This window comes from Lacerta agilis, chromosome 12 (genome assembly GCF_009819535.1).
Source record: "Lacerta agilis isolate rLacAgi1 chromosome 12, rLacAgi1.pri, whole genome shotgun sequence".
Taxonomy (NCBI): domain Eukaryota; kingdom Metazoa; phylum Chordata; class Lepidosauria; order Squamata; family Lacertidae; genus Lacerta; species Lacerta agilis.
In genome coordinates, this window is record NC_046323.1 from 43,824,588 (window position 1) to 43,840,860 (window position 16,273).

General features: G+C 40.7%; 1 protein-coding gene across 1 annotated transcript in view; it reads left to right on the top strand.

The window, feature by feature from the left end:
• The window catches only part of PTPRN2 (protein tyrosine phosphatase receptor type N2), a 583,237-nt gene that overhangs the window by 62,197 nt on the left and 504,767 nt on the right, over positions 1 to 16,273 (top strand). The gene's annotated exons all lie outside the window — the stretch shown is intronic.

The following is a 16,273-nucleotide window of genomic DNA, read 5'->3' on the forward strand; positions in this document are numbered from 1 at the left end:
ATAACGATAGCAACAACAAAACAACTTTTCCCACCTCGAATTAGGCTGCTGAAATGAAGGAAGCTAACCACAAGTTTACCTTTGTGTGAAAGGACTGTGAGCTCAGTTCAGTTTCTAGCACAGAAAACAAATTCATGTGCTCAGAGGCACCATGAACACTTTAATTCTAATTACACTTGGCTCTGGGTGGTAGATCTTGGAGTTCAAGTAAAAAAAATCAACAACCTGATGATCCGACAAGTCTGACATTTGCCCATCCCTGCTATATATTATGTGTAGTTCAATGGCATCCTGGGAGTGCTTCCTTTTTATCATGTAGAACAGCAGCAGGTGGCTTCCAATTGAGCTAAGAACCTGTATATGTGTGTAACCTTTTCCCTCCCAGCTGTTTGCCTGCTGTAACCATTCTGCAACTTCTATTCCAGAGTGGTAACATACAGGGACCTGTACAGTATACATATTTTATTCTTGGGAAGGAAGCTTTCACATAGGTGAGATTTTGAGTGAGCACATGCTCTTGTGAGGACAAGTTTACACATTTGCGACTTTTTAATTGGCGGGGGGGAGGTGAGTAAGGAGGGACATGGTAGAGGTGTATAAAGTGGTGCATGATTTGAAGAAAGTAGATAGAGGTTTCTCCCCCCCCCCCCAAAAAAAACTAGAACCTGGAACCATTTCAGTAAAGCCTAATGTTGGAAGATTCAGGATGAATTTGGAGGTACTGTACTTCTTCACAAGGTGCACAGCTAAACTGTGGTGTTTGCTTCCACAAGATGTGGTGATGCCCACAACTTTGACTTTAAAAGGGGATTAGACAAATCCATGTCTTATCAGTGATTACTAGCTGTGATGGCTGTGTACTGCATGCTCAGAGACAGTGTGCTGGGAATTGTGCACAGAGAGAGTGTTGCTGCATTCAGGCCCCGTTTGCTCTGAACTCTTAGCCTGATGTAGCAGGACTTTCTTTATGTTGTTCTCTTCTCTTTTTCTTCATTCAGCCCGAAGTGACCCACGATAAAAAAGAAAGCCTTTAGGAAAGAGAATAATGGTGTTACATGTAATAAGCAGCACCACAGTGCTCATTCATCCATCCATTCATCCATCCATCCATCCATCCATCCATCCATCCATCCAAAACTCTGATCATTCGTAATTTGCATGTGAGAAACTTGCATGATGAAATTCTGGCCTCGTCTCACAGGCTTTACATCCACATCAGGTAGTGCTTCCTTTCTGCCTGTCTTTGGACTTTACCATGCACCCAGTAAACCAGTTTGTTTCTATGCGTGGCAGAAGCACCCACAGAAACATTATGAACGAGTCAGTAGGTTTATACATGCTTCTGTATGTCTTATCTCTCCCTGCCTGCTCAAGCTGATTTCTAGCCTCATTGTACCAATTTACCTGTCTGCTGGTTTCTCCTCTATCTTCCGACAGTTGTGGTGCGTCTTGACCACCTGATGTCATGTTTCATCTTCAGCCTTTGATTACGCCTGTGCCTTTAGACTGAAAGTTGAGTTTTGCCCTCCAAGTGACCTTTAACTTTGAAGCCATCTTTGGATACAACTCTCACGGTCAGTGAGTTGTATGGAGCACCTCCTATATTGAGGTTATTATACAGGAAAGTTTGGGTTAGTGAATATTGATCAAAATAAGAGCACATGAATATGAGTCTTAAAACTGACGTGTCACCTCTGACTCTGTTTTATTAATCGGAGCTATTTGTATCTCACAGAACAAGAGAGTCGCTTGTCAGAATTGACCTTTCTTGCAGTAATCAAATCTACTGAAACCTTTTAGAGATGGATCATGCTGAGACATGCACAATGTTTGTCATGAGCTTTGTTTCTCCCTTCTTCCTCCAGTGCCCAATTCCCTCAATCCTTTCTCACGTTGTGACAGACATTTTGGAAAGGATGGATGATCAATTGTATTGATCAATTGTTGTATAAACTGTGGTGGTATTTAATATGATTGAGCTAAAGCATGTTTGATATTGTCTGAAATGCCTCTAGATCAGGGGTCAGCAAACTTTTTCAGCAGGGGGCCAGTCCACTGTCCCTCAGACCTTGTGGGGGGCCAGACTATATATATATATTTTGGGGGGGTGTGAATGAACAAATTCCTATGCCCCACAAATAACCCAGAGATGCATTTTAAATAAAAGCACACATTCTACTCATGTAAAAACATCAGGCAGGCCTCACAAATAACCCAGAGATGCATTTTAAATAAAAGGACACATTCTACTCATGTAAAAACACGCTGATTCCGGACTGTCTGCAGGCCAGATTTAGAAGGTGATTGGGCTGGATCTGGCCCCCGGGCCTTAGTTTGCCATGATCTAGATGCATTAAATATTTTTATAGCTGCTTTAAAAAAAAACTGTCTTAACCATTCATTTTAAATGAAATACTTTCTACTAAATGTAACTACGTATTTTATTTTGTCAACAATGTGTGATAAATGGGTGGTTCAAACTAGTACTACTCTTATCTTGTTTAAGCCTACCAGTTAATGAATTTGTGCTTGATTCGGTTAATTTGTGGTGGAGTAGTTGTTTAGTTTTCCACATGTGCAGCTGATCAGTGAACCTATGAGACCAAGTTGAAGAAAGCTGTAAGTTTGGACACAGTCTCTGTCCTGAAAACAAACACTTTGTCGAGTGTAGCAAATATATTTTGGAACCGCATATGTCATATTTTAGATTGCCTGTTAGTCTTCATTCTTATTGATGTTTCCAAAGCAATAAGCCTCTCAAATGTTAATCTTCCCCTCACACCCAAAAGTTCCTTCATAAACTAGGACCAAACTTTTATCATGTCAGTTGTTCCTGCTTGCATTTTACAGTTAGATATTTTACAGCTGGTGTTCATCTCACATAGAAGGCTGTTTGTGGATTTCATGAGCTAGGAACAAAAAATCTACTCAGTGGTACAGGTGGTACCTCAGAACTTGAACATGATCCGTTCCGGAAGACGGTTCGACTTCCGAAACATTCAAGTTCTGAGGCGCGACTTGCGGTTGGCCAACAGCTAGGTTTTTGCACAGCGGAAGCTGCATCAGACGTTCATGTTCTGAGGAACGGTTGAAAACCAGAGCACTTACTTCTGGGTTTGCAGCATTCGGGAGCCGAAACGTCCGAGAACAGAGCCGTTCGAGTTACGAGGTACCACTGTATTCATTTAAAATCAAGGTTTCTACAGTATTCTCTCATCTTCCACAGCAGGGGGCCCCAGTGAGTTGGTATTTTCAGTGCATATGTAACTCCACATTGCTATCTTTAGATAAATCTGGTTTAATAGGCATTTACTAGTATATTGGCAGTTTATATGAGGCTGATGGAATTAGCAGCTGTTTTTTTCTGCCATCCTGTGGTTGTTTTTAAGTACTGCATAGTCACGACCACATCAAAACTTCCTTAAAGCATACATTATATAAACAGTAGTAGGTCTGTAGTGCGTTATCGTGACTTGAACTTCTGTGGTAGCATGGTTGTTACTGGCACTGCGTATATGACAAAGGTCATCTTAAAACACACAAGCTCATATAATAAACCACAGTGTAATGTTCATTTTTGTAAATGAAGGTGGATGGATTCCTTTCTGTTTACATGTTCATTTTCTATAGATGTCATGCTGTTCCATGGAGGGTGCAACGTCATTAAGGCAATCTCCTTTATTGAAACGACCTTTGTTAGCGCTTGAGTATGCGAACTTTGGACTCAAATAATTGAACTATTTATCAAGCAGAATATAAAAGTAACGAAATAATAGAGGACGAAATAAGAGACCTGGATTCCTGTGCCCCGATTTTAATTCAACCTTCACAAAGAAGGACGAAAAGAGGCTAACTTGCACTTCCTATCCATATCCTTTAAAGCAAAAATTACAGATGAAGCAAAAACTTTGATTCTTTTGCAACGAATTCAGCCTGAACATTTGTAAACAAATAGATAGTTTTAAGGAGATAATAATCTTCCACGCGTTCGCCTCTATAAAAGTCTGCTAGGGGAGGAGATAAGCTACAGGCAACTATGGATGCATCTTTAGGTCTCAGGCCAAAAAAAATTAAAAATGCCCACTCTATTTTTTATTTATGTTTCTAGTCAGTTTAATTCTGAAGATTCAGAGTGAGTAACAACTTAGAGCAGGAATGGGAAACCTGCCGGCCTGCAGACCTAATTAAGAGCAGCATGTGTCCTAATTTGGCCTACAAGGTCATTTTCCTTAAAGCACTCCCACGTGCCCCACATCTGACATAATATGGGAAATTAGGTATGGGGCAGGTAAGGAAGCAGCTACAAAGAAACAGTTTCCTGATCGTTCCTTGCAAGCAGGGCTTGCTAACAGTGAGTCCCTCTGGGATTAACTGCACTTGGGAGTCATACCTTCCAATATTTCTCCAATGAAAATAGGGACATCCTAAGGAAAAGCGGGACAGTCTGGGATCAAATCAGAATCAGGGACGGCTTCTGTAAAGCAGGGACGTCCATGGAAAATAGGGACAGTTTAGGAGGGGCTGGGGAGTTTCAAATTAAATAGCGTGTGTCTATTGAATGGCATTTGCACATGCAAGCAAATTTTCTCATCAGCACTGGATAAAGTTGGCAGCACTGGGGACTTGCTTAACTTATAAGCCAATAGATTTGCTATTTCATAGACATACGCTTTAGCAAATTTGTTTAGCAAAACTGAAGCATTAGATGTTGGTGATTCTGGAAGCAGACTTTGACTAATTTCAGTGGGCTTCTGAGTAAGTGTGTGTAAGACTGCAACCAGAAATGGAAAAATCTCCCTTTTGTCTCAGGTACACTGGTATTTCTGCCCACTGAGTTTCAGATAAGCAAAATCAGACATTTTTAAGACATCAGCACCTGTGACCTCCCTTTGTCATATATTTAGTGGACGTTTGTACTTGCTTTGGCTTAATATGTGTTTTTGTAACACTGTGCATTGTACAGCAGAGGGAGTATTTTGTCAGGAATAGGAGATATTTGTCACAATATCGCAAAACTCTATTAAAATGTGCCTTTAATTTTTTTTAAAAAACTGTAATAATCAAGTCCCAATGCAATATCAAATAGATTTATGGGCTAGAATTCAGCTGAGAATGGTTTCTTAAATAAAGCTTTGTTCAGATTCTACCTTGTCATCATGTTTTATGTATACAATATAGCAATCCCAAAGGGGGAAGGAAAAATTAAAGTTTCTTTAATATATTAAAAGTTTAATTGTGTTGCTTTTTTCACTCATGAGGGAATGATTAATCAAGAACAATGCTGTTATCTTAGTGGTGAATAAATTAAAATTGCTTATATAGGTTCTGGCAAAATTGGACTATGCACTCAAAAAACAAACTGAGCAACTCTCAATGGGCAAATATACATGCATGCATTCCTTGTCTATATCTGTTTTAATATATGCAGCCTCAACCTACTGACTGTGCCCCTTTATGTTGGGGTGATTAGTAAACCATGTCTTTGGATAGCTAGCATGTTTTTCTCAGCAGTGTTTGGCTGCATCATAGATTAATTGTAACTAGTCTAGTTTTAATCTAGGATTCCCCCCTGTGAGTGTCAAAATGAGATACTATTCCTGCCATCTACATAATTGTCACAAAGGGACTCACTTCAAGACAAAGCTATAACATTCACTTATCAATTGGGTGGAGGGCCTGTACATCTTGACAAGTGAGGCAGAAAATCCAAAACACTCCCTCCCCATAATTGTAAATTTGAATAACTGACTACTGGTTACTCTTTGACACCCAAAAGTAGCTACTTGAACTGGCAGCTGGTAGGAGCAGTGTTGCTTGCCCTAAGTCCTGAACGCTCACACTGCAGCAGAATATTTGCAGAATGGGTGAATAAGGAGGCAAGGGAATGTGTGGATTTAAATCCCCATCCTGGGAGCCCAAGTGTCAAGGATAAGACTTGTTAGAGTTGCTCAGTGTAGAATTAAATTAGCTTTTCCATCCCCAAAAATGAGTTTCAGAGCTTTACTGCAGAACAGTCTTAAATATTACTTACATTGGATTAACAAAATAACAAAATAACACATTGCAAGGAAGCAATGCGGTTCAGTCCTTTAAGTTGTTTATGCAGTTCAATAAACTTTCCTCTCTCTGGTCCTAGAGAGAGAGAGAGATTCTAAGCTTGTTCATCATTGCAGAGTTTCTCCTGCTCTGAGAGCAGCTGCTCAGGTTTTCTGTGATGAATCTCCAGGTAGCTTAACTCACTGAAATGAAAAAACAAAAAATAAAACTCAGAGTGGAACCTCTCACTTAAGGCAGACTTCTCTTTCCAGCCTTCAGTGGAATCCATGATCTGGACCTTGGGTAGAAATGAATCCAGATTCAAGAATGTGCTTCAGATCTTTACTTCAGAACAGTCATAAATAGTACTAGTTGCAATAAGATAAACATTACAAAATAACCAAGTAGCACATTGTAAGCAAGCAAAGGGGTTCAGTCATTTTATGCAGTTCAGTAAACATTCCCTTCTCTGATCCCACTTGTTCACCATTGCAGAACTTCTCTGCAACTGATGGTGCTACTCCTGCTAGCCATCTCCAAAACAGGCTTTTCAAGTTCCAGCTTCCTGCTGTGAGAACTCTACAGCTCATGTTTCCAGAGAAGAATAATCAGGTAGCTTATCAACTTGAGTTGCATGTACCTTGGCTCATAGTTATGCATAGATCAGGGATGGAAAACCTGTGTCCTTCCAGTTGTTGTTGGACTAATCAGCCCTAGCTATCATGACCAATGACCAGGAATTATGGTCTATAGGTTGGACTACAGGTTCCCCATCCCTGCAGTACAGTATTGTGACATTGGGCTTGTTCCAAAGGCTTCATGGAAAAGAGTTGCATAGAGGGATTTGAAAGGATCAAATGAGATACTCGCACAGAGGCATTCTGGAAGATGGTTCCACTCATAAAGGACAATAAAGCAGAAAAAGCAGACTCATTTAAGGAATTTGGAAACTTTTTGATGACTTAGAGTGGCAGAACTTCATTAATGAAAGTCACAGGCAGAAACCAATTTGACTTAAAAAGTTATTGTGCCCTTGGTAGTCTCTAGAGCAGTGTTTGTCTAAAAACACTATCCCAAAGAGGTCTCTTCTTTTCTTTCCCTTTCCAAATTTCATCAAATGCCATAAGCCGTCCAAATTCAAATAAGCAAATCTATTCTGTTTCCACTGTCACGTTGAATGTCTTATACTGACACAAAATCATGAATATTAGAAGAGCATTAAATAACAAAATTTGCAATGGATCTTGAATGTATTTTTATCAAATTGATTTCAGTTCTGAAACGTAAAGTTTAAAACCATATGAGTCATTTATTTAAATGGGGAGAGGGTCATGTGTATTTGAGTTTTGGGCAAGTCAAGCACACCTGTTGCAGTCTCCTTCTGCATAATCACAATGTCTATAAATTTGCTGTAAAATGGGAATGCAAATATTCCTATATAGGCTGCAAATCCTTCGCCCATTTTAGCTGCTCAGAATCAATGTACACTGCCTCTCTCCAGTGTATTGCAAAAAGGGCTTAATTAAATCTACAAATACAATTTTCTGCTATAGTAAAAGAGAATTCTTCATATTGTATTAGAGAAGCATTCATCCCTGATCTTTCAGAAGGCACTTGACAACCTCTTCCTGTGGGCAGTAGGAGTTTCTTCACGCCTAATTATTACAAGACTCTCAGAATGATTCTCTCCTTCATTTACAGCCACTGGTTGAGGATAGGGTCACGCCTAAATCCATTGCACTAGTGGAGGTGAAAGCTATGCTGGTGTAAGGAATCTGGTGTAGTGTTGCTGATATCTACTCTTATGCTGAAGAGCCTCCATTAGGGTGCCAATGGACTTCTTTGGCTGCAAGTGTGTTACTTAAGTTTTAGCAGAGTTATAATTAATTAAATCTGTATAGTTTATTTATGCATTTTATTTATTGAATTTGTATACTGCCCCAGTTCTCAGCACAAAAGTACAAGGTAAAAACACAAAATGCATTTGAAGAATTTCTTGCCAGATGTTTGCTTATGTGCTTATTTGGGGGAAATTTCTTTTTCCCCCAGGGAAACAACACTGCAGAGGGAAATATTTCCAGGAAAATGCATGAGAGTCTGATGAAAAGAAAGTTAACTTCTGGAACTGGACAACAAATTAACCTATAATGGTGCCACCAGCTTTTGTTTTTGTTTTGAATTAATGTCTTGTATTTCATACAGCAGACTTTTGCATAGTTTGCATGAGTTTTAAAGACACGTATTGTATTTGAAACTGAAACTGTGTAAAATTAGCAACAGCTACTACAGTATAGGTTCTTGTGTAATTGCACTGCATCAGCCCCACGCTTTCAAGCACAATATCACATTTGAAAAGCAACATCTCTTTGTTACCAAGAAGCTGCTTATGAGATCTGCATTAGCAGTGTTTGAAAACTTACAGCATCTAGGGGGAAATGTTCGTTACTGAATTTAACTGAAGATGTCCACAGAACTGGAAGACCTTAGAACTTGATTTCCATATCTCTTGTAGTCCTTGACTTCAGTATTTAAATCTGCCCTACTTTTCCTATATGACTGGGTACAGCCCATATAGCCATATAGCCCTATAGCTACAGTGCTGTGGATTGCCAAGGCAGAACATCAGAGCAGCAATTCATTCTCAAATTACACTCACAGCTTTTGGATTAATCTCAACACACCTACACGAAGAAATGCTTCAACATGTCTGACTCTGTAGGGAGTTTGGCTGTAGTGTGATGCTGTTACTAAGGCAACAGGACAGGGTGAAAGCAAAGAGACTATTCAAATAGCAGTGTCAGTAAATGCATCACATCAGGTAAGCCAAAAGATTGCTCTTATGGGAGCCAAGAGACCTGTATGGATGGTGGTGTCGAATTGAGACCAGGCTGCAGTATTCACTTCTGTAAAATCCATTTGCTGGGACACCAACATATTATTTAGTTTTATTCCAGACCCATGAGAAGAGAACATTAAACCCTACCAGCCTCCTTTCTCACTTCTTAATAAAAAAGTTTACAGAACTAGATTCCCAATAGCAACTCCCCCAAGTTTTGCAGTCTTGTATTTATGCTGCAGAATGTCTGCTGAAAGGTAAAAAGAATGCAAGTTAAAAGCCAACAAATATAATAGGTAATGAAAAAGATTGTCCCAAAACATTAGTAAATCTTTGTTCTGCAAATGATATCGAACATTTCTCAAAACAATACAAGCATATAATAATAATAATAATAATAATAATAATAATAATAATAATAATAATACCTTATTCTTTGAGGGAAGTATTTTAGGGCTGCCAAATATTTGACAGGCAACTTGCCCAAAGGAGCTTTTCAGTAGTTACACCTAGAATTCCAAATTCCGAGCAGCCCTGCAGGGAAGGATTCCCATTCAAAATAATTGAAGGATGAAGCAACGTGATACACTTTCTGTCTAAAGTTGATGGAATTTGCAGTTGGGCTGCCAGACCAGTAATGGCGTTGGGCTATGAAAACCAAACAATAAGGCTTGTTCCCAAGTCAGGTGCTGGATAATGGACTGCATGGCCTAAAATTAACTGTGCCTTCAATGTTAGCTTTATCACAACATTACTGTAGGCGACTCAATGGAGAATAGGTGTCCTTGAAAGGAAAAAGAGAAAAAGGAAAGGGCACTGCAGTACCAACCTCAGCCTGCTCCTCTGCTAAAGCCCTCACCTGCCTGCTTGCCTACATCCAGTTCAGGAGGCGGTACTGCCTGTCAACTTCCTCCTCCTCAGTGTTGCCCTTGTGGAACTCTGCAGGGAGGAAGATGGGGACAAAACTAGTTAGTTGGTTCTGCCTGTCATTAGCTCTCTGGCTCCACCTGCTGTTAGTCCTCCTGCCTTCTGCTCTACCAGTTGCATATGCAAGTTATAGTCTAATTTGGATATTCATGTTCACTTTGGAGGTTGAGGTTGATTTGGTAGCAGGGTTGCCAGCAGGGTCTTCTGGATCCAGTGCCCTGTATGTGGGTTGGGTCCTTTGCCCCACCCACAGCAGAGGGGCTAAATTGCCATGTCATATGCAAATTTGTATCATAATTTACTAGTGGTCCGGATGACCAAAAAACAACTCAGTTTTCATCCATCCTGAAGCACCACACCCTACCAGGTGCCTATTGGACTGGTTTTTAAAAATGTTGTGTTGGGAGTACACTTAACTTTAAAAACAATAACAACAAATCCCAAGTTATGCAATCCTGGAATTAAGGCTAAATAGCAACACAGAAAGAATACCAACAGGTGAAGTTCCCCCCCATGATTGTATTGTCTTAATAGAAAAGGCTAAATTTGTTGAATTTCTGCTTGCCACACAACTGTTAAAGCACAAGTGCCCTGGTCTTCCCCAATACCAATGCTTAAAGTTATAAATAGTTGTTTAATATAGGTCTTTCATCAATTGATGTAGGTCTTAAGTACTACACACTGCAATGCCTAGCATGGTACAGTGTTACCTCGGGTTACAGAAGCTTCAGGTTACAGACGCTTTAGGTTACAGACTCTGCTAACCCAGAAATAGTACCTCGGGTTAAGAACTTTGCTTCAGGATGAGAACAGAAATCGTGAGGCGCCGGCAGCGGGAGGCCCCATTAGCTAAAGTGGTATCTCAGGTTAAGAACAGTTTCAGGATAAGAACGGACCTCCAGAACGAATTAAGTTCTTAAGCCAAGGTACCACTGTATTTCAGATGTCAGGAGTGTGGGTTGGGGACTAAAATGAGATGCGAGATTTGCAACAACCAAGGTTCATATGCCCATGCTTGGATAGATTCAAGATTAAATGATTAACAAGCCAGCCGTGTATTCTTAGAACATTAGTTGTGATCACACATTTAATATATTGCCTGGTTTAACCCATACATGCAGAAAGGCTGTTTTAAAGTGCAGAACATTTTTTTGTAAGCAGCAGATGATTGCGTAGAAAGTAAAAATAAGCAGAGACCTGTATCCTCTGAAGTAGGCACCGTGGAACAAACTCTGGAGTCGCACACACAAAAAAAGAAAAACAACGGAGAGAGAACGTGTAAAAAAGCACAAGCTAATGAGAAATATAATTATTGGCTGAAATGCCAGAAGGACTATTGAAAAGGTACATCAGTCTGCTTTGTGCGCCTTTTTCAGCACTCCACGCACATGTCCCTGCAAATGTATTAGCACCTGCCTACCAGCTGAAGTGGCTCACCTTTAACTGATACGCCTTTTTGAGATGGCATTATACAGCAATTTGCAACTCTCTGCAGGAGGTGAAAACATGCATGCAGGCATCCTGCTGCCCGGAACAGAAAATATACTGTTAAGTGTTCTTTGTAAGTATGCAGAAATACTCTCCAAATATTTAGGGGCACTCCAGTTGTATGCCTGACCATGCAGGTTTGATCCTGGGCACTGCACACCAAAGCAGGTGATAGGATCTCAGTAGTTCTGAGGTACACGCAGTGCCTGTCATGCTTAGCTCCAGAGACAATGGAGCTACATCAGTCGCCTTTAGACCAGTCTCTGAGCTTTACAGAAACACAACAATATTTCTCAGTTTAATGATTCTAAACTATCTTCTGACGTAAGGCCTGTTACACAATATTTTTACCTAACCACAAAAACTGTTATGCACTCTTTGTCTTCTCCAGTTTCCTGCTTCATCATCTCTGTCCCTGCACCTCATTTCTATGGTAGGTTGTTGTTGTTTTTAACTCCTCAACCAGAAATGGCAGCAGTTGTTTTAGACAAGGACCTGGTGGATTGGTTCAGAGACCCACTCTGAACCAGTTATCTGTGCCTATGAATATTATTTCAGGTATTTAGAAGGAGATCAACAGGGCAGCAATTTTATTTCCGAGAAGAGAGGCAGCTCCCCATCTTCACAAGTTCCCTCTCCCACATTCCCTTTGTGTGTGCCTGGGCCCGCCTGCCGGGGCTGCCAATTGGTGAGGCTGCGCCTGGGCCCGCCCACCGGCGTCAGCTCCACCAATGAAATGCAGCACCTGGCGCCCTCCACATCTTGGCACCCTGGCTCACCGCACCACTACACTGAATGGTAAAGATGGCCCTGTCCGTGGAACTGAGTTCAGTTTGCTCAGGGGAGAGGATGGGAAAACTCAATTATTTTTGTTTACTATTTATAAGTCTGCTGCACTGAGCTCTGCTTATGTTCGTCTTGTTGCTGCTGCCTTGTTAGTGAACGACAGGAAAGGCTCAACAGCTGTTCCCTATTCAGCTCTTCTCAACCTTTCATGCTTTTCAGACACATCTTTAGGCTTCCTTCATTCAGTGCTGAAGAGCTGCTCCTGTGTATACCCTTCACCATTTTGCCTGCCATCCTCTGCACCTTTTCCAGTTTTGCTGCAGCATGCAGTGCCAATACATTTTATCCTCAATAATAGTGTTTCTTGGCAGGCGTTGCTATAACATACAATTAAATTGTGTTCTGCAAATGGTACATCAGATATGACTGGGGAGGCACATCTTTCATCTTTTTGATGTATAATGACATTCAGAATGATCTCTAGTGCTCAGTTGTTAAAACAGCCTGAAGAGTCGAGAGGTCTACGGAGCTCCTTGTTTGATTTAAAATTTGTAAGATCGGCACGTGACCTCCTTTTGAACGTACCTCATTCTGATGTGCTCTGCGCAGCTAATGCCATTAACAGTACATACTGGATATAGAATTAATAAGTTTTCAATTGCCGATTTGGGGGGGGGGCTCTTGAAAAGGAGGTGTCAGAAACAAGATGAGGAGCTGTTGTGCATCTGTGCTGCTTTTAAGTTGAGAGGAAGAAGGGTAAATCAATGCATTTCAATGTATTCCTGTCTACATTGCCGATGTAATTCAATAAATATGTTAATTAAGTATTCCAAACAGGGGGGACAAAAGAATCAAGACTTTCATTAAGTCCTATTCATTTTGACAATTTTTCTGTTATTGGTTCCCCTGCCCCCACCCCGCTTGCTAATAAATTATCAGTTTTATTTTAATTTGAGATCTGGCTTCAGTTACGATCGCAAAACCTTGAAAAACCAGAGGCAACTTCTTGATTTTTTCATCTTTTTGAACAGCACTCTTTGTATGGTATCTGCTTTCTGTGGACAGGTGCATCTTATAACAAATTGGGCTGCTTCAGATGACATGGAAAGCCAAACTATAGCAAGGCATTGTAAATGTGTGAGGTCTCAGAGAGGCATCCACAGCCATATTGCTCCTCTCCGTCCCTTTTACCGATGCATTGTGCCAACAAAGTTTGGCTTAGCATGTTGGCTGAACCAGGACTCATGGTTAAGCTCAGGGGTCCCCAAACTAATGCCTGGGTGCCGGATGCAGCCCAATCACCTTCTATCAGCGTGTTTTTACATGAGTAGAATGTGTCCTTTTATTTAAAATGCATCTCTGGGTTATTTGTAGGGACTGCCTGGTGTTTTTACATGAGTAGAATGTGTGCTTTTATTTAAAATGCATCTCTGGGTTATTTGTGGGGCATAGGAATTCGTTCATACTTTTTTTCAAAACAGTTCATGTCTTATGCCAGGCATAGGCAAACTTGGCCCCCCAGATGTTTTGGGACTACAACTCCCACCACCCCTAGCTAACAGGACCAGTGGTCAGGGATGATAGGAGTTGTAGTCCCAAAACAGCTGGAGGGCCGAGTTTGCCTATGCCTATCTTATGCCATATTCAAGGGTGTGAATGAGGCTACTTATGACAAAAGTGGTGATTTTCTAAGAGGGTGGATAAATCTTTCTGTCTCTCTGCTTAGAAACCCACTAGCAGGATACAAGGTACTGTCTTCCTCTGTGCAATCTCTTCTACTAGAGATGGGGCATATTTCAAACTCAACAGGGTTGCTACGATGCCTTGGATTTGTGACAGAAGCTTTTAGAGAAAAATCTAGATTTTGGTACCTTTGTCCCATGAGGGGGCAACAGTGGAGGGCTCCGCAAATGCTGATCTTAATGAGTCACTGCATCAGCAAAATTGGATGGGGCATTTCGCATGTGGGAATAGACCTCTGTGGTCTACACCAACCCATCTAGATAAGTGTACGTGCCTTTGATTCACAGGTGTATCAAATGAATGGTGAAGCAATAAGGGCAAAACCACATTTACTCTTGAATAGCAATTTTCTTGTCTCTGTGTGAGCTCAAAAATAAATTGTAAGGAAACAACTCTTTTGTTATGAATATTATTCATTGCTCTTGCTCACATTTCATTGGAAGCATAAGTATGGTTTTGTTTTCCCTAAAGCTTAAGAAAAGGGCTAGAAATTTTAATGTACTAAAATAGTGGAATTTAAGAACATCCTGTACAGTGCTATGAGATAAATGGCATTCTTAGTCAACAGAAGTGGGAAAGTCTTTTTTCGGAAGAGCATCAGTCAATTATGGCCAAATTGTCATTTCACAAGTCATTTTCATCTGCAATAAGCCAAGTCTCCAAGGTCAACTCAATCTGGTGTCCAATTTCTATTTCCATAATGTTGTTCTGTGGCATATTGGCATTTTCTTTGGAGCTGCCTTCTTTCCTTCATGTGAGTTTTAGGCAGAACTTACTTTACAGACAAAAAGCATCCTTTGTAATTATCTCAAAGGTTATTGTTAAGAACTAAAAGACACTCTATAAGTAATGTTAAGAATCTCTTTACACTTTACTTACATGTCTACATTTTGTTTTTTGTTTAAAGAAAAACACTTTGCTATATTTTTGTGCCATTTTTCTGCCATGATGGAACCCAAGGCAGCATACACTCCCAGGTGTTCACCCAATCAATATGTTTACTGATGTAGGCACTGACCACACCTAGACCTACATTGCTTTAACATAGGTAGTCTCATATACTTTTGGACCAGACCTTGCTCCAATTTATTACTCATGTTTATTCCTTCTCATTTACTCAAACAAGGTATATTGCTCTTGTTTAGCTGGATTTCATCAGTGTCTGTCTTGAGTGAAAGGTGTGTGTGTGTGTGTGTATCATATATACACCCATGATCAGAACCTGAACATTTGAACAATACGTTGAAGCAGTGATGGGCAATCTCTGGACCACGGCCTTAATTAGGGCCTCCCCACTTGGCCTGTGAGGCCATTTGCTATTTGTTAAGCCATATCCCTCTGCTCTATACCTGACAGCATATACTGTATGGGGCATCAGCTGATTAGCAGTGCCTTTAAATCCCTGAACTTCTGATTGGTGGTGCTTGGAAAGCCCTTGCCCAGAGCCGGTCCACTCATGAGGCAGGATGAGGTAGCTTCCACAAGCGGCACCCGAAAGGGCTGGTCTGCCCGTTACACCTCCCAGCTTTGTTGCTGGGTGAGAGGGGTGGGTCTCGCCCCTCTGCACCTGGCGGTGTGGCAGGGCTTTGCACCAGCTTTTCCTGAAAGGAGAATCTATTTGCAGTGGTGGATTGAAACTGTGCCTGCAAATGGAAATGCTTTTCTCTGCTTGCAGGCATGGTTTGAATGCAAATTGTACCTGTAAACCGACTTCAAAGGGATCCTTGAGTGTGCCTTCAAAGCAGCTTGCTCTCGGCGCCAATCAGCTGATCAGTACCAAAAGCAAGTGCCTTTGAACTTGTCAGCTAATGTCATAACTACACCAGGTGATTGGCAGGTCAAAAGTTTGCCCGCAGCAGTTGGAGATGGAGTTGGCCCACCAACTTGATGCTGTTCTTCACTCATGCTTTTAAAATGTAGGAACATCCTGGAAAATAGTTTGACGCAATTTCTGTGGTTTCTTCTATCCATGGAAAAGCTTTTCATTAAGACTCTAAATTTACAGTAAGATATTAAATTTACAGAATGGTTTGTTCACAAGATTGCAGTACTTGCACTGCTTTCTTCCATATTATCAATGAGCAGAAAATTGCCTAACAAATGTTTCTTTTCACCACAAGCAGAGGATGCCTAATAGTGAAACAGATTTTCTATCTATACATATGATTTTGATCTTCTTTTAAAATATGGCCCTACTGTTTAAAATGGACTTAGATGATAGTATGTGTAGCCGAGTTGAACTACATACAGTGGTAGGAAAACATGTTGACAAGGTGAGAGGCATGAAGGTAGCCCAATTGCATTGGGTTACAAAGTTTGGTCTCATTGATAATACAAACCAGATTTGCCTCCAAATCAGACTTGTAAACCATAATTCAAATGCAGTTTCTGTTTCAGGTTTGGAGGTAAAGTTTCTTTAAACTTTACCTCATGAACACCTTGTGAACACTTTTATGT